The sequence below is a fragment of the Puma concolor genome, chromosome A1 (genome assembly GCF_028749965.1).
Source record: "Puma concolor isolate L17-30 chromosome A1, mPumCon1.1.hap2, whole genome shotgun sequence".
NCBI classification, from domain to species: domain Eukaryota; kingdom Metazoa; phylum Chordata; class Mammalia; order Carnivora; family Felidae; genus Puma; species Puma concolor.
The window spans coordinates 64,128,875-64,147,341 of NC_141667.1; the positions used below are offsets into that span (position 1 = coordinate 64,128,875).

At 50.3% G+C, this 18,467-nt stretch overlaps 1 long non-coding RNA gene across 8 annotated transcripts in view; it reads left to right on the forward strand.

Moving 5' to 3' along the window:
• Window positions 1-18,467, forward strand: part of LOC147584200 (uncharacterized) — a 315,495-nt gene that overhangs the window by 234,513 nt on the left and 62,515 nt on the right. For 3 of the 8 annotated variants that reach the window (XR_015255215.1, XR_015255201.1, XR_015255261.1), the window contains exons 1-2: window positions 16,466-17,163; window positions 17,674-17,766. This is a non-coding gene — a long non-coding RNA (uncharacterized LOC147584200). The other 5 variants (XR_015255254.1, XR_015255273.1, XR_015255222.1 and 2 more) reach the window with 4 other exon arrangements.

Consider the following 18,467-nt stretch of genomic DNA (forward strand, 5'->3'; position numbering starts at 1 on the left):
GTAAAGTGCAAATTACATTGAGAAAAATTTCATTGACAATAATAGCATCAAAAAGAATCAAATACCAAGAAAAATTTTAACCAAGTATAAAACCTATACTTTGAAAACTACAAAACGTTGTTGAAAGAAATTGAAGAAGTCGCAAATAAATGGAAAGACATCTCATGTTCATGGATCAGAAGACCTAACATTGTTAATTAAGATGGTGTTACAGATTGAGTTGTGTTTCCCCCAAAAGATGTTGAAATCTTAAACTCCAGTACCTGTGATGTGACCGTATTTGGAAATAGGATCTTTGCAGATGATTAAGTGTAGATGAGATCATTAGAGTGGGCCTATTCCAATATGACAGGTGTCTTTATAAAAGGACATCTTCACAACATGTGAAGACGAAGGCAGAGATCAGAGTGATGCATTTACAAGACAAGGGATGCCAAAGATTGCCAGAAAACAACCGAAGCTGGGGGGAGGAATGGAACAGATCCTCCCTTACAGCCCCCAGAATGAACCAGCCCTGTCAACACCTTGACCTCAGACTTCTAGCCTTCAGAACTGTGAGGTGATACAGTTATTTAAGCCACCCAGTTTGTGGTGCTTTATTATGACAGTTCTAGAAAACTAATATGGGTGGCAATACTCCCCAAATTGACCTACGGAGTCAAGGCAATTCCTGTCAGACCCAGGTGATTTCTTGGCAGAAAATGACAAGCAGATTCTAAAATTCATACGAAATTCAAGGGACCCCAAGTAGCCAAAATAATCTTGAAAAAAGAAAAGGTTAGAAATCTCACCGTTACAACGGGGCGCCTGGGTGGCGCAGTCGGTTAAGCGTCCGACTTCAGCCAGGTCACAATCTCGCGGTCCGTGAGTTCGAGCCCCGCGTCGGGCTCTGGGCTGATGGCTCAGAACCTGGAGCCTGTTTCCGATTCTGTGTCTCCCTCTCTCTCTGCCCCTCCCCTGTTCATGCTCTGTCTCTCTCTCTGCCCCTCCCCTGTTCATGCTCTTTCTCTGTCCCAAAAATAAATAAACATTGAAGAAAAAAAATTAAAAAAAAAAAAAAAAAAGAAATCTCACCGTTACTGATTTCAAAACTTCCTGGAAAGCTATAGTAATCAAGACAGTGTGGTACCATCATAAAGAGACATGTACATCAGTGGAATAGAATTGAGATTGCAGAAATAAACCCTCACATTTACGGTCAATTGATTTCTGACAGGGTTGCCAAGACAATTAAATTGGAGAGAGAATAATCTTTCCAATAAGTGGTGTTGGGATGACTGGATACACACATGCAAAAGAATGAACTTGGACCCCTACCTTGCATAATATATAAAAATGAATTTAAAATGAATCAAAGACCTAAATGGAAGAGCTGGAGCTATAAAACTCTTAGAACAAAACAGAGGTATAAATCTTTGTAACCTTGGATTAGACCCTGCTTTCTTATTTTTTTTTTCAATAGATGAAATTTATTGTTAAATTGGTTTCCATACAACACCCAGTGCTCATCTCAAAAGGTGCCCTCCTCAATACCCATCACCCACCCTTCCCTCCCTCCCACCCCCCATCAACCCTTAGTTCTCAGTTTTTTAAGAGTCTTTTATGCTTTGGCTCTCTCCCACTCTAACCTCTTTTTTTTTCCTTCCCCTCCCCCATGGGTTTCTGCTAAGTTTCTCAGGATCCACATAAGAGTGAAAACATATGGTATCAGTCTTTCTCTGTATGGCTTATTTTCACTTAGTATAACACTCTCCAGTTCCATCCACGTTGCTACAAAGGGCCATATTTCATTCTTTCTCATTGCCACGTAGTACTCCATTGTGTATATAAACCACAATTTCTTTATCCATTCATCAGTTGGTGGACATTTAGGCTTTTTCCATAGTTTGGCTATTGTTGAGAGTGCTGCTATAAACATCGGGGTACAAGTGCCCCTAGGCATCAGCACTCCTGTATCCCTTGGGTAAATTCCTAGCAGTGCTACTGCTGGGTCATAGGGCAGGTCTATCTTTAATTTTTGAGGAACCTCCACACTGTTTTCCAGAGCGGCTGCACCAGTTTGCATTCCCACCAACAGTGCAAGAGGGTTCCTGTTTCTCCACATCCTCTCCAGCATCTATAGTCTCCTGATTTGTTCATTTTGGCCACTCTGACTGGCGTGAGGTGATATCTGAGTGTGGTTTTGATTTGTATTTCCCTGATGAGGAGCGACGTTGAGCATCTTTTCATGTGCCTGTTGGCCATCCGGATGTCTTCTTTAGAGAAGTGTCTATTCATGTCTTCTGCCCATTTCTTCCCTGGGTTATTTGTTTTTCGGGTGTGGAGTTTGGTGAGCTCTTTATAGATTTTGGATACTAGCCCTTTGTCCGATATGTCATTTGCAAATATCTTTTCCCATTCCGTTGGTTGCTTTTTAGTTTTGTTGTTTCCTTTGCTATGCAGAAGCTTTTTATCTTCATAAGTAGACCCTACTTTCTTAGACATGACGCCAAAAGTGTAGGCAACAACAAATAAACTGGACAAGGTTAAAACTGAAAGCTTCTGCACTTCAGGTGGCATCAACAAGAACATAAAAAAGACAACCTACAGAACGAGATGAAAATTTTGCAAATCATATGTTTGATGAGGGACTTCACACTTAGAATATATAAACCATTACAACTCAATAAGAATATGACAGGCCAGTTTCAAAATGGACAAAGCGGGGACTCCTGGGTGGCTCAGTCGGTTAAGCGTCCGATTTTGGCGCAGGCCATGATCTTGTGATTTGTGGGTTCGAGCCCCGTGTTGGGCTCTGTGCTGACAGCTCGGAGCCTAGAGCCTGCTTCAGATTCTGTGTTTCCTTCTCTCTCTGACCCTCCCCCGCTTGCGGGATAATTATGGGCACTTAAGTGTCTGTCCCTTTGATTATGCAGTGAATGTCTCAGGGAGTTAGTTCAGGGGCATGGAGTCCCCGCCAGTGGATTCGGTGTCACCTAAGGGCCGAGATTTATTTCTAGGAAAGCAAAATATGAATAAAATAAAATGAAAAAATGAAAAAAATGAAAATTAAAATAAAAAATAAAAATAAGCGTTAACAATGTTTTTAAAAAATGGACAAAGCATTTTGGATGGGCAGCTTTCCAAAGAAGGTGTGCGTGTGGCCAAATAAGCACGTGAAAAGATGCTCGACATCATTAGTCATCAGGAAAATGCAAATCAAAGCCCCAGTGACTTTATACCTGCTAGGATGGCTATGATCAGGGGTAGATCGGAACAAGTCTTAGAAAGAAGGTGGAGAGATTCGAAGCTTCATAGACAGCTGGTGAGAGTAGAGATAGCACAGCACTTTGGAAAACAGCTTGGCAATTCCTCAGAGGGTTAAACTGAGAGTTACCATGTGATCCAGCAATTCCAGTCCTGGGATGTATCCAAGAGAAATGGGAACATATATCCCCACAAAAACTAGTACAGTACACGAATGTTCACGGAAGCATTATCCGTAATAGGAAAAAGTGGGAATAACCCAAGAGTCCACACACTGATGAATGGATAACAAAATGCGGTGTCTCCATACAATGGAATATTATTTGGCAATAAAAGGAAGTACCTGGTAGGTGTTACAACATGGATGAACTTTGAAAGCATTATGTTGGTCACCAAGGGCCAAATGTCACGTGATTCTGTTTCCATGTTAATAGGCAAATTAGGCAGATTTATAATAGGGCCGAGGGCTTCTGTATCATCTGCGTTTCGAAACAGTCCACAGGATATTGGCAGTACACAAGTCACACAAGTCATAAACATCATTATTATGATGATTGATTTATCACTCATAACTTCCAACAGGAACCAGTGGAGAATTTCAGCTCCTGTGAATATCGGACTTAGCCTAGTAGCTGTGCGGTAAGTATTGAACAACGTGTTGGCCCCAGACCCTTGGGAGCTCCCTTAAGAATGCCTGAGGAGGACTGGGAGATACTGGTGTGTCTGTCTTTGGGTCAATGACTGGCTTGATGGACTAAACTTGTATAGATCTCTCCAGAGGGAGGAAGCAAAACTGATAAGCACAGAAGTACATCAAGTAGACTGTGAGAACAGCTAAGAAGGTCATAGGAGAAGGCAGACAAGGGGAGCAAGAGGCAAAACCAAAGCCATTCATTGTTTTTAAATAAACTTTAAATTTTCAGTTTTAGATTTACAGAAAAATTGTAAGGGCAATACAGAGAGTTTTCATATATTTCATGCTCAGTTGACCCTATTATTAATATATTAGCGTGGTGCATCTGTCCCAATTAATGAACAAGCATTGATACATTGTTATTAACTAATATCAATGCAGATTTCTTTGGTCTTTACCTAGTATCCTTTTTTTTCTGTTCCAGGGTCCCACCCAGGACTCTGCATGGCAATTAGTGACCATGTCATTTTAGGCTCCTCTTGGCTGTGACAGTTTCCCAGATTTTCCTTTTCCATCAGGTTTTTGATGACCTTGACAGTTGAAAGAATACTGGTCAGGCATTTTGTAGAATGCCCCCTACCCCCCTCGCTGGAGTTTGTCCGTTATTTTTCTCATGAGTAAAATGAGGTTATAGGTTTGGGGAGGAAGACCACAGAGGTAAAATGCCACTCACATCACATCATGTCAAGGGAACATACCATCAATGTGACTTCTCACGGTTGCTGTTGACTTTCATCGCCCGGCCAAGGTAGGCTTTGTCAGGTTTCTTCTCCGTGAGGTCACCCTTTCCCCCTGTTGCCATACCTCCTCTTTGCAGGAAGTCACCACGTGCAGCCCATGCTTCAAATGGCAGGGAGTTCTGGTCCCCCTCCTCAAAGGTAGGGTAGCTACATGGTTATTTGGAACTCTGCACAGGAGATTGGAACCATTCGTTTAAAATCTGTTATTAACCAGAGGGGGAGGTGGGGCAGGGAAGACATATCTCCAGGTGTGGAATTGGTCTTCGATTCCTTTAGGGAAAAGGAGGAACTGGTGCCCCTCAGGGAGAAGGGCAAGAGGAAGGAGAGCTTGCGTGGCCTCTCCCTTCCTCACAAACGCCGTGAAAGAGGGGCCGTGTGTTCCTGACGCCGGTGCCCCAGGCTGCCTCTGCTGTACCATCACGGTGACGCCATGCCCGGGAGTCTTGACCTAATGCATTCATGAGCTGCCCAAGCAATAGTGGAAAAGTTTTCTGTCTTTTTCCCTGGGCAGATTGTTTAAAAAAGAAAAAAAAAAAAAGGTCAGTTATAAAACCACAACAAAATTGTCGGTCCCCAAAGTGTTTCTCCTCCTTCCTCTCATCTTTGAGTGGCCAGAACTGAGCTGTGTACGTAGACCTCCTGAGATGATGTGCAGCGAATGCCCCAGAGTCACCTGATCAGGGCGTGTGGGGCCCTTGGGACTCGTGAGTGGGTGGGCCCCAGGTCTGGGAGAATGCCACCGAGAATTTTTCCACTCTGTGATGAAAGGAAAGACTCTTCTGGATTGGGCTGTTTAATGAAAGGCAAAAGCAATTTGGAAAAAAAAAAAAGATCTGGCTACTAAATGCAAAGGTTATTTTTACTGTACGGGGCAGCCATCTAATAAAATGCCACCGTTGCCAAAGTTTGTCTCTCCCCCACCCCGGGGAAGCTTTATGGGCACTGACGTGTGTGTCCTTTTGATTATGCTATGAATGTCTCGGGGAGTTCAGCGAGCGCCTGCCCAAGGTCATGGAGTCCCTGCCAGTGGACTTGGTGTCACCTAAGGGCTGAGATTTATTTCCAGAAGGAAATATGGATTTTTCCATTTGTTACAGTCACATAATGCTTCCTTAGTGCTGCCGGAGTCAGGCCATGAGCTCCGCCCACACGTCGGCATGGGGGCTACAGGAGATATCGTATTCTCGGTTGCTATGTTCTTGGGCTGCCTGCAGACTCTGAGGCATGAGATGCAGTTTCTTGCTGAGTTCATGTGTCTTGGGCACGAATCCCTTGCAACTGGACAGAAAGTATTCTCTGGTGGTTGTCCGTAGACAGGTTTAGGACTAAGTACTGTGTCTGCATTCCTGAATCCCGAATCGAGATGTCAGACGAGCCATTGCCTTCCTAGCAGGTATCTGAAATCAACTTTCAGACTTTTCCTAACGCCTGCTGCAGGCTTCACGTCCTCTTTACGGAGAGACAGGCTGAGTGGTGGCAAAACTGGGTTGGACTCCTACATCTATCATTACTTACTATTTGACCTTGGACAATTCACTGGAACCTCTCTGCTGCTCAGTCTCTATAATTGCGGGAAAGGGTGACATGAAATGATGTCTACGTGATATTTGCACAACAGTGAATTACCAAAATTAAAGAGTGAATGGTGGAGAATATGTTTCCTCTTCTGACGCGGAGCTCCAGCTCCTGACTCTTAAAAAAACGACTCAACGATTCTACATTGCTACTACTTTTTTCTTTTTTAAATTTTTTTTTCAACATTTATTTATTTTTGGGACAGAGAGAGACAGAGCATGAACAGGGGAGGGGCAGAGAGAGAGGGAGACACAGAATCGGAAACAGGCTCCAGGCTCTGAGCCATCAGCCCAGAGCCTGACGCGGGGCTCGAACTCCCGAGCCGTGAGATCATGACCTGGGCCGAAGTGGGACGCTCAACCGACTGAGCCACCCAGGCGCCCCACCTCTGATCTTTTCATGGTCTCCGTAGTTTTGCCTTGCCCGGAATATCACCTAGTTAGAATCATGCACTGTGTAGCCTTTGCAGATTGGCTTCTTGCATGTAATGATCTGCATTTAAGTTCCCTTCATGTCTTTTCATGACTTCACAGCTCACTTCTTTTTAGCACTGAATAATATTCCAGTTTCTGGATGCACCGCAGTTTGTTTGTTTATCCACCCACCTACTGGAGAACATCTTGGTCGCTCCCAAGGTTTGGCAATTAAGAATGAAGCTGCTATAAACAGCTGCGGGTAGGTTTTTGTGTAGACATAAGGTTTCAACTCCTTTGGGCAAATACCTAAGGAGCGCTATCGTGGGATTGTATGGTAAAATTATGTTTAGTTTTGTAAGGAGCAGCCAAACCGGCTTTCAAAGTAGCTGTACCATTTTGCATCCGCACCAGCAATGAATGAGAGTTCCTGTCGCTTCACATCCTCACCAGCATTTGGGGGTCAGTGTTTTGGATTTTGGTCATTCTAATAGGTATGTAGGGGTGTCTTGTTGTTATAAACCATTACTTTTTTTTTTTTAAAGCCTGCTTTTCAACAGATCATCGATATGGTTGTTTTTTTTTTAATTTTTTTTTCAACGTTTTTTATTTATTTTTGGGACAGAGAGAGACAGAGCATGAACAGGGGAGGGGCAGAGAGAGAGGGAGACACAGAATCGGAAACAGGCTCCAGGCTCTGAGCCATCAGCCCAGAGCCCGATGCGGGGCTCGAACTCACGGACCGCGAGATCGTGACCTGGCTGAAGTCGGACGCTTAACCGACTGCGCCACCCAGGCGCCCCTGATATGGTTTTTTAAATGTGTATTTATTTATTTTGAGAGAGAGAGAGAGAGAGAGAGAGAGAGAGAGAGATCATCAGGGGAGAGGCACAGATAGAGGGAGACAGAGATTCCCAAGTTGGGTTAGCGCAGAGCCCCCGTGCAGGGCTCCAACTCACGAACCATGAGATCATGACCTGAGTTGTAATCAAGAGTCGGACGCTTAACCGACTGATCCACCCAGGTGCCCCAAGATTGATACCGTTTTTAGGGATCCCGGTCGCACAAATCTGAACATGGTAATTTGCCCCAGTTAGACCTTAGACAATGGCTCTGTCTTGGGTTTTCGCTTTTAAAAAGCATTTCAAGCATTTTATTTTATGAGAGAACCGCTAAAGGCTCACCATACACTCTGGATATTTAGCTGTGCCTATGCTCTTGTGTGCTGTGAATGTATTAAAAGAGTAGCCAGTCTGAATGGCTACAAAACTTCTTTTTATTTTTTAATGTTTTATTTTTTTAAGACAGAGAGCATGAGTGGGGATGGGGCAGAGAGAGAGGGAGACACAGAATCGGAAGTAGGCCCCAGGCTCTGAGCTGTCAGCACAGAGCCCGACACGGGGCTCGAACTCATGAACTGTGAGATCCCGGCCTGAGCCGAAGTCAGATGCTCAACCGACTGGCCATCCAGGCGCCCCTACAAAACTTTCTTATGAAGCTGCTAAACAGCTACGCCGATAGGTTCATTTCCTGTGGAACCGATAGGAGTTATACCAATAGCTTAGGGTACAAATCTAGTCATATTTCTTCTAGTTAATCACTTGAATGCTCCCTCCCCCTCAAACTCTGTTGTGATAAAGTGTAATATCTTGCTTTTGATTTTTCCAAAAACCCAGGGCTTTCTGTTGTCCTGCTTCTGAAATACCAGATGCAGAGGGAACTGGGGAGTCAAATCCCTTCTTGCTCTTGCCTCTCTGCGCCACAAGGTGGCACCATTGAACACCAGCTTGCACAGCCCTGTGGAGGGGAGGAAGTTCCTCTTCTGTATTGCTGTTCCTGCAGTGATGTTCCACACGCAGGCTCCAGAGTCCAGTCCCTTGTTTCATGTTTGGATATCATTCCCCCAAATGAAACCCCAAGCAGCGTCCACCAGCTTTCGGGTGCTGCGCCTGAATCACCCACCACCAAGACTCCCGTGTTTTTCCTGGTAAGCATTATGGACTGAATGTTTTGGCCCTGTTCCCTCCCACCCTCCCCTGCCAAATTCGTACGTTGAGGCTCTAAACCCCAACATGACCATATTTGGAGATATAGGGCCTTTGTAGAAGTGACTAAGGTTAGTGAGGGCCCTGATCTGATAGGATTAGGGCCCTTATAGGAAGAGGCACCAGGGAGTCTGAGGTCTGTCTTCCTCAGTGAAGCACTGAGAAAAAGCCATGTGAGGACGCAGCGAGAAGGTGGCTGTCTGCAAACTGGGAAGAGGGCCCTCCCCAGAATGTGACCACGCTGGCACCCTGACCTTGGACTTCCAGCCTCCAGAACTGTGAGAAAATAAATCTCTGTTGCTTAAGCCACCAGTCCGTGGCAGTTTGTGATGGCAGCTCGAGCAGACGGACAGAGTGAGTTTCTCACTGCGTGTCGGCCGGAATGGACACTGTGGAGCTCCCCGTGTCCATTCCTTTCAGCATACTTTGATCAGGGTCACCCCGGTCTTACCTGACAGAGCCGTTTGGGAAGGGAGTTCTGGCATACTGAGTACCCAGGCCGTGGGTCTAACAGTAGGGGGAAGAGAAGAACATGGGATCCAGGTGGGCACGTCCGTGGTCCTTGCCCTGCGGGGACAGGCATGGTCAGAGGAGGAACAGAGCGGGAGCCTCTGAAATGTGTGGCCTGGGACAGGGGTCCTTTTTCCCAGGCCTAAAGCCGGGCTGGCCTGGGCTGGATCCTGGGTCTGCTGCCCAGGAACTGTGAGCCTCGGGGAAGGTTCTTTGTTCTCTTTGTGCCTCACTTTCCTCCCCTGGAAAATGGGGGGTGATAATAGGATTAACCTTACAAAATTGTCACGAGGATTAAATGTGTCAGTTGCGTCACATACGTAGAATAATGCCTGGCATAGGGTAGCTGTTACTGCAAAAGCAAAACGCACCCAGCCCCTCTGAGAGCTCTCAAAGTCATCCACTCACACGGTGACAGCAGTGGTGACTGCAAACTTATCCAAGATTCGGTACATGGGCCGGAGGCCTGGGGTGCCATGGTGCTCTCCACAATAAAAAGCCCTAAAGATTCCCTTCTCTCATGTTCTCTTTGGTCATCCTCCTGCTGGGCTGTCTCTCTCTGGCCCTTCGTCCCGGGGGTCCCCAGCTTTCCCATGTCTCTTATCTAGTTTTTACTCCCCTTTCCCTTGGGAGAAGACACATTCCTTTCCTTGTCTCCCTGTCCCTGTACTGTTAAGTCGTATCCTTTTCATGTGAACATGAGCTGAGGGTCTCACCATCCCAGTCATTCTGTCAAAATATTTCTTTCAAAGAAATAAAATGTCCTCCCGGGTGGGTCCTGGTGGGGGACATTTTCTCCATCCTTCCATGTGCGGAACTGAAAGCAGGGCCATGGCGTGCTTGGGAGGTCCTGCTACGCTGTCTCATTTCTGCATCTGTGTACCTTGTCGAAAAGTGAGCTCCCCAAACACAGGGGTGACGCTTTGTGAGTGACAGCAGGGCCTGGCTCCAGAGGCACAGGGGACGTGTATGGAGTGAAGGAGTTCGCCTTTGGTCTCCGCCGTGTCCCTTGGCAAAGCCTTGCAGGCCCTTCCTCGGCTCTCGGGAGGGGACAGTTCTCCACACCCTGACGCGCTCTGAGCTCCAAGCTCCCTTCTGGGCAAGGCGCTTTTCTAGCGCCCACTAGTCATTTCCATTTTTATCTTGGCCCTGGGGCGTCCGAGAAGCTTGCTCTGAGCTTTTCCCTAGCAACACAGAACATTCGCAGCTTTGGCATTTAAAATTACCCCCTTCAGGTCATTTCGCCTGAAACAGAAGGAAGGCAAAGTGGCTCAAAGTGCCAAGACTACTTGGGGACCCCTCCCCCACAAATGGTATGGATCAACGCCTGAACTCAATCTCTTATATAAAACCAGATATAAGAGGTAATGCTTACATCAGTGTGGTCAGATACCAACTTAGTAAATGCATACTTTTAAAGGCACACATAGGGGCGCCTGGGTGGCGCAGTCGGTTAAGCGTCCGACTTCAGCCAGGTCACGATCTCGCGGTCTGTGAGTTCGAGCCCCGCGTCAGGCTCTCGGCTGATGGCTCAGAGCCTGGAGCCTGTTTCCAATTCTGTGTCTCCCTCTCTCTCTGCCCCTCCCCCATTCGTGCTCTGTCTCTCTCTGTCCCAAAAATAAATAAACGTTAAATAGTTTCATTTAAAAAAAAAAAAAAGGCACACATAACCGTGACTTGCTCCAAAAACAAATTGAGACAGCCATAGAGTTATAAATTCATAAATATATATAACCTGTTGTACAGATGAGAACCCTGAGGTACCCAGGCAGTGTGGCTTTGGGGTCCATGCTTTTAGCATGTATACTATGCTTCTACAACTCGAAGGGAGTCCAGGAAGTAATCTGTTTATCTGTGCATCCATTTACTGAGCAGACTCACGATGATCTCCAGCGCTGTGCCACATCCACAGGGGGCGCTGGTCACCCAGAAGGGACAGCCTCTGGGGGTCCCCTCCAAGGGGGCCTGCCACCCTGTGGTCCTCACCGCACAGAGGGGCTGAGTGAGGCATCAGGACCCCAGCCCCAGGAACGCACTCAGCCCTGCCTCTTAAGAACGTGCGCCTCGGGCCCGTCACTTCACCTCTGTCCTCTGTCCTCCGTTTCTTCCGCTGTAAAGCGAGAATCAGACCCCCCAACCCTCTCAGGTGGTTCTGAGGGTGGGATGCATTGGTGCTTGTGAAACAGCGTGCGGAGCACTGGTGCGTGTGCAACCCGCCCCCCTCCCCCGGAGAAACCTCTGCCGTTTGCATTCTGGTTTCTGGGTCCATTTGTAGTCATTCAGCAAACACGCTTGGCTTTTTTTGTTTGTTTGTTTGTTTGGCAGGGTGTGTGTGTGTGTGGGGGGGGTGGTCGTTTGAGTGTGCGCTTGCCCTGGTGAAAGAAGGGTAAGGTTGAGCCCTCGAAGCTTCGAGGACTGCCTCCAGGGCAGGTAGAAGTGATTTTCCAGCGTGGAGCACGGCCGACACCGAGACGTGGATTCCGATTCCAGTTATCTCACCCCAGCCCTATGATTTGGGGCTAGCCGTTTTACCAGGAGGGAGCCTCTTTACCTGTGATGGCACCCCTCGCCTTGGGCCGGTGAAGGTCTCAGACGGCGTGGGTAAGGTGCCCCGGGGCGTGCGCTGCTGTTGGTACAGCTGTGTGGTCACGCCTGGGGATGAGGCGAGTGGGTGCCCTGAGTGGCAGCTCCTCACTGCGGGGAGGGCACAGCTCAGTGAGAAGAAAGGACCCAGGGCAGGGGTGGCAAGGCCCCACTGAGGGTGGGCGAGACAGAAGTCAGGGACAGCGCCTGGATGCCCTCTGGCTTTCTGCACCCCACTGGGGCTCTGCCTGGCCGGGGGGGGCTTTCACGGCCCACCCTGCCCTTAGGTCTGAGTGTTATTTGAATCAAACGAGACTGCCACCCTCCAAACCCCCTCTCGAGAGGCCAGCGGCCTTCAGGGCCACCGGGGAGTGGTTGTTTACTTACAATGCTTCTGTCTGTTTATAGCAGTGGCACTGATGAGACCCGAGCTGCGGTTGGGCCTGGGCGGCTGGCTGCCCCACAAAGACAGCTTTCAGGCCACACTTGGCTGAAAATCTGGGGACAAAAGCGGGGTGAGATAGAAGGCAAGTTCAGGCCCGGATCAGGCTCGGGCTGAGAGGGAAACAGGCAGGCAGCTACCATGGTTTAAGTCCTTACTACCTACTAGACTGTGCTAAGGGCTTCACATGCATCTTCGCAGTTATTCGCACCACAGAGAGGCTGAGAAACTTGCCTCTGGCTGCTTGACTGCCTTTTTGGAGAGCTGGGGTTTGAGCCCTGATCTCTCTGAAGGTCTAGTGCATCCCCCTCCCCCCCCCCCCCCCCCGCTGTTACTTTGCCTCCCCAGGTAAACTTAATACTAACAGTTGCTGTTTAAGATTATCTGTCGTCCTCAAAGCAGTTTTATAGATAAGGAGACTGAGGTTCAGAGGGGACCCATGACTGGCTCGTGGTCACACAGGGAGGGAGCGACGGAGCTGGGGCTAGCTCCTAGCACCTAGCTCCTCCGAAAGGTGAGGGAGGGTCTCCTCTGACACTTTTCCTCTAGGAAAATGCACGATGTTCCCGCCCGCCCTGTCTTCCAGGTAGACAGGTCCCCCGGCTCCCCCTTCCGGCATGCTGCATGGAACGTGTCCGAGGAGGACAGGCGTCTGGCCTCCACCTCTGCCCTAGGCTCACCCGTCTCACTGGGTCTGACAAGCCATGACTGAGAGCTGCGTGTCCCCCCCCCCCCCACCCGCCGTACCCCCGCGGCCTGTGAAGGAGGGACTGGAGTGCCCTTTCCCCCATTTTACTGAGGACGACAGTGGAGGCTCCGAGGGTGAGGAGGGATTTGCCCAAGGTCGCCCAGCTACTGAGGGGTCCACGTGGTGGACGAACCCAGGCGGCCTTCACTCCAGAGCTCGGATGGCGGCTGCAGACCCTCAAATTCCGAGGGCCTCTCTCCACTTCCTTTCCTGCGCCTGTCCTATCCTCTCCGGCAGGTGAGCCTGCTTCTGACCCCCTTCCCCTCAGATCCCCCGCCTCCTCTCTCGCACGCCCCTGCTGTGTCTGTGCCCGCATCTCCCATCTCTCTCTCCCCTGTCGCCGGGTCTCTTGGAGCCTGCTGGCCGGATCAAGTCCGTGCCTTGGGCTGGGCTCCGGGGACCTGCCGTAGCAGACAAGCCTTTGTTCTGGCTCTGCCACCCTCGGGGCTGTGGGGCCACGGGGGCCAGGTTGCTTCCCACCCCGGGCTTCATCTGTAAAATGGGGGCAATGATGGCTGCTCTGTGTCCTGGGGTGTTTCGTGGTTGAATGAATCACCGACAGCTTCTGCTACTATGCCACCACTACGAGGGGTGATAGCAGTACTTAATGAGCGCTTACTATGTTCTCCTGCGCGGTGCTCCCAGAAAACTTCTCTTTCAATAAATGATGCAGAGTCTGGCTAAGTGATGGGGGGGGGGCTAGTTTCTGAGCTTCCTGTTCTCTGCTGTTTCCTCTTCCTCTTCCCCTTCCTCTCCTTCTCCCTCTGCCCCCTTCTCTCCTCTCCCTCTCCCCCTCCCCCCTCCTCTCCTTCTCCCTCCTCCTCTCCTTCTTCCTCCTCCTCTCCCTCTCCCCCTCCTCTCCTTCTCCCCCTCCTCTCCTTCTCCCTCTCCTCTCCTTCTCCCTCTTCCCCCTCCTCTCCTTCTCCCTCCTCCTCTCCTTCTCCCTCCTCCTCTCCTTCTCCCTCCTCCTCTCCTTCTCCCTCCTCCTCTCCTTCTCCCTCCTCCTCTCCTTCTCCCTCCTCCTCTCCTTCTCCCTCCTCCTCTCCTTCTCCCTCCTCCTCTCCTTCTCCCTCCTCCTCTCCTTCTCCCTCCTCCTCTCCTTCTCCCTCCTCCTCTCCTTCTCCCCCTCCTCTCCTTCTCCCTCTTCCCCCTCCTCTCCTTCTCCCTCTTCCCCTCCTCTCCTTCTCCCTCCTCCTCTCTTTCTCCCTCCTCCTCTCCTTCTCCCTCCTCCTCTCCTTCTCCCTCCTCCTCTCCTCCTCCCTCCTCCTCTCCTCCCCCCTCCTCCTCTCCTCCCTCCTCCTCTCCTTCTCCCTCCTCCTCTCCTTCTCCCTCCTCCTCTCCTTCTCCCTCCTCCTCTCCTTCTCCCTCCTCCTCTCCTTCTCCCTCCTCCTCTCCTTCTCCCTCTCCCCCTCCTCTCCTTCTCCCCCTTCCCCCTCCTCTCCTTCTTCCTCTGCCCTTTCCTCTCCTGATCCCACACAGCCCGGCCATGACAAGAGTGCCACATCTCAGAGCCCACAGAGCAAGAAAAGCTGCCAGATAACACAGGTAGAGGTTGGGGTGCCTTGTCCCTCGAGGATGTGGTTGTATCACTCCTCACAAATGGATGGGCCCCAAGTCCACGGCCATTGCCATATCAGGGCCCTCAAAAACCGTCCCCAAGGCAATGGCCAGGAACTGCACACCTCCTGTTTCTGGTTTTTACAACTCTGGGCAGATTTGCAGAAGGTCTGCTCCTGTCTCCCTGGGCCAGTCTGCCCTGGGTCTGATCCCACTAAGGACACCCCCACTCGCCAGGGGACGAATGCTGCAGGGACTGGTCAAATTCCAGGGCCCTTGTTGGGCCACGGGGCTCACGTGGAGATACCGGTCCACACTCAGGTGCAGTGCTCTCGTTTATCACCTTTCTCTGCCCGTCTCCTGAGATTAGAGTGACACAGAGCTGGCTCTGCACCCTGAGGGCAGGCTGGGCATCTTCCTCTTCTTTCTTTCCTGAGTGGGAGGCAAATAAGGAGAGGAAGACCTTGTTCTACTGCCTCTGGAAGAGTCCTCTCCATTTCTCTTGTCCCTCCCTCCCTCATGGTCACCCGGCATGGGGCTTTCTCTGGCCTGACATGTCCTGGGCTCCAGCACTGGGGTCCCACGTGCTCTCTTGCTGCACACCCTCTCTCTCTTCTGCCCCAGGTGGGAAAGGGGACACCTTGCACCTTACCGGCCTGACACGTTCCAGGAGGAGGGTTTAGACCGAGGGAAACAGGCAGAACTGGACTTTTTTTTTTTTTTTTTTTTTAATTTTTTAAAAGTTTATTTTGAGAGGGAGAGGAAGAAAGGGCACGTGCGAGCAGGGGAAGGGGCAGAGAGAGGGAGTTCCAAGCAGGCCCCACATGAGCACGAAGTCCAATTTGGGGCTCAGACCCACAAACCATAAGACCACGACCTGAGCCGAACTCGAGAGTCAGACGCTCGACCGGCTGAGCCACCCAGGTGCCCCACAGCTGGCCTTCTTAAAGCTGATTTCGGCTCAAGGTCATGTCAACCCAGAACTGGCTTGGGCAAGCAGCCCCCCGAGTGGTCCGGCCTGTCTCCCTAGAGTCCTGTGTGAGGGTTGGGGCCACAGGCTTTGCTGATAGTAAAGGACCACTTTACCGATGTCAGCTGTGCAGATGTCGTCTTGCAGGGAGGCGGGAGGCCGGGCCAAGGCAGGAGAGAGGTGGGCCTGGGTCTCCAGGTCTGATGGCAGTGGTTTACAACTTCCATCCACAGGGTGTTCCCGGCATAGGCTTAACGAGCGGAAGTGGAATGACGTATTACGGTTCTCCTCCTACGGGGGTTTTGTCCAATAATGTTCACTTTGTTTCCATCCACCCCTGCCCAAGCCTCTGTGGGGAGATTTGTGCTTGGAATGAACTCAGTAAGATTTATGGACTTTGTTAGTAACTTATGGACTATAAATAAGTTTCTGTTGGTCTCTACCGCTCGCGCACGTGGCTGCAAAGCCTTTCCCCCAACCTGCTGGGTATGCTTGAGGGGGCCTTGCTGGGGGAATGAAGAATGAGTCCTGGGCAGCCATCAGGAAGACAGGCGGCCTGCGACCCGAGTGGCTGACACGGAGCCATAGCAATAGACATGAAAGGCGGATGGGCGGTGGGATGGACGCAATAAAATAACGTGAACAGAGAGAACGCAGAGGGCTAGCTTGACCCCCAAAACCTGCTCTCTCACTGCTCTACGGCACTCTCCAGGAGGTGACTCTGCCGTCTCCTCTTGTAGCCAAGCCCGAAGACAGCCAAGTCACCTGCCCTGCCTGGCAGGGGCTGTCACATGGTGATGATTCACTACGTTAGCCATTTCTTCATTGTCACCACCCCTGGCTGGTTCCGATTCAGGAAGGACTTGTCTGTTCATACCATGTGACCTTTCAGCAGGGCTCAGGTCAGGGGTTTACAAACGGTTACTGAGCCACTAGGTAAGCGTCCGTGGAGATGGGCACAGGGGGCGGTAGACCAGTATGGGGTGTCAGAGCCTGAACAGGTGGGAGGCCATCTGTCTGGGAGCGGGGTGTTGGCTATGGCAGGAGGAGGTTCTATGTAGAGGGGACTGTTCCAGTGCAAATGTATTGAGGTTAGTGGGAGAGGCTAGAGAAAGAATGACGCTTAAGGGAAGGAGAGAAACTCGAACGAACCCCTAGAGGGTCTGGGAGTAGTGGCACATCCAGAGTTGACTTTTCTTTTTTTAATTATTTTTTTCAATGCTTATTTGTTTTTGAGAGAGAGAGAGAGACAGAGCGTGAGCGGGGGAGGGGCAGAGAGAGAGGGAGACACAGAATCCGAAGCAGGCTCCAGGCTCTGAGCTGTCAGCACAGAGCCCGACGTGGGGCTCGAACCCATGAACCACGAGATCATGACCTGAGCCGAAGTGGGACACTTAACCGAGCCAGCCAGGCGCCCCCAGATTTGACTTTTAAATACCAGACAAAGGAATCAGGCTTCTTGGAGAAACGGCAGATTCCAGGGCAGGAGCAGGAAAAGCACGAGATAAGCCTCGACCACCTCCTTGTGTCAGAAAGTAAGCAGGTGGCCAAGGACAGATGGAGGGATGTGACACGGATGCAAAAGCTGGCCTGAAACGCTGCCCAGCAGCCAAATCTGGGACAATCCGACACCGAAAGAGGTAATGACGGCACCAGATTGTACAAAACGTTGAGTGAAACAGGAATCCATGGGTCCATACAGACAGAAATAAACATGTGGACCAATAAATTGGGACAGGAGAAAGCAGAATTGAAAGCTAATCCTAAGCAGTCGTCAGACCTGAAGAGATATTCTACCAAAGATCTGGCTTGTAGTCTTAATTTTTTTTTTTTTTTTTACATTTTTATTTATTTTTGAGAGGTAGAGAGAGACAGAGTGTGAGTGGGGGAGGGCCACAGAGAGAGGGAGACACAGAATCCGAAGCAGGCTCCAGGCTCTGAGCTGTCAGCACAGAGCCCGACGCGGGGCTCGAACCCACCAACCGTGAGATCACTACCTGAGCCGAAGTTGGACACCCAACCAACTGAGCCGCTCAGGCGCCCTCTGGCCTGTAGTCTTAAAGAGAGACTCCTGCTGATTGGAGGAGACAAAAGAGATGTGGCAACTAAGTGCAATGTGTGATTCTGAACTGTGTCCTTTCACTGTGCAGCGTGGAGCTGGGACAACTGGCAAAACCCGACAAAGATGGAGAGATGAGATGGTCGCACTGGGTGAACCAGGCCAGTCACGGAGGACAAGCACGGTATGGCTCCACTTATACAAGGTTGTGGGGGTGGGGTGGGGGCCTGGAACTTCCTGTAGAGACAGGAAGTAGCAGGTGGTCACGGGGGGGGGGGGGTGGGGGGCGGGGAGAGGAGGAATGTGGAGTTGGTAGGGACAGAGTTTCAGCTTGGGAAGATGCACAATTTCTGGAGATGGATGGCGGTGGTGGTTGTGGAACAATGTGAATGAACCTGATCTTACTGAACGGGACACTTAAAGATGGTTCAGATGGTAAATTTTATGTCATGTGTATTTTCCTGCAACACAAATGGGGAAAGCAGCTGGGTTTTGGAAGTGAACAGAGCAGGGTTGGACTCTCACCTCTGACACTGGTCGCTGGATGACCTCGGGTGACCTCGGGGGTGGCTGTTAGTGGCCTGCATGTGGCAAGCGCTCAGAACAGGTTACCTCCTCTTAACTGGTCATTGCGTGTCTTTGACTCTAACTGCAAGGTGGCTGGTTGGATTTTGCCCATCGCCTCCACCCCCAGGCCCATACGTACAACCTGCCGGCCACTCAGAGCTCCTAAGCCTGCCACCAGTCTTCTCTCCAGGAACCTCTCCTGGGGACAGTTAGAGGGGCGGAGCGTGTCCCAGCCAAAGACACAGGTAGGACCTTACATGCTTGTGTATGCACCTGCCGTCTCTGGAGGGGAAGTATGGACCTGGGAGGGACACGGGT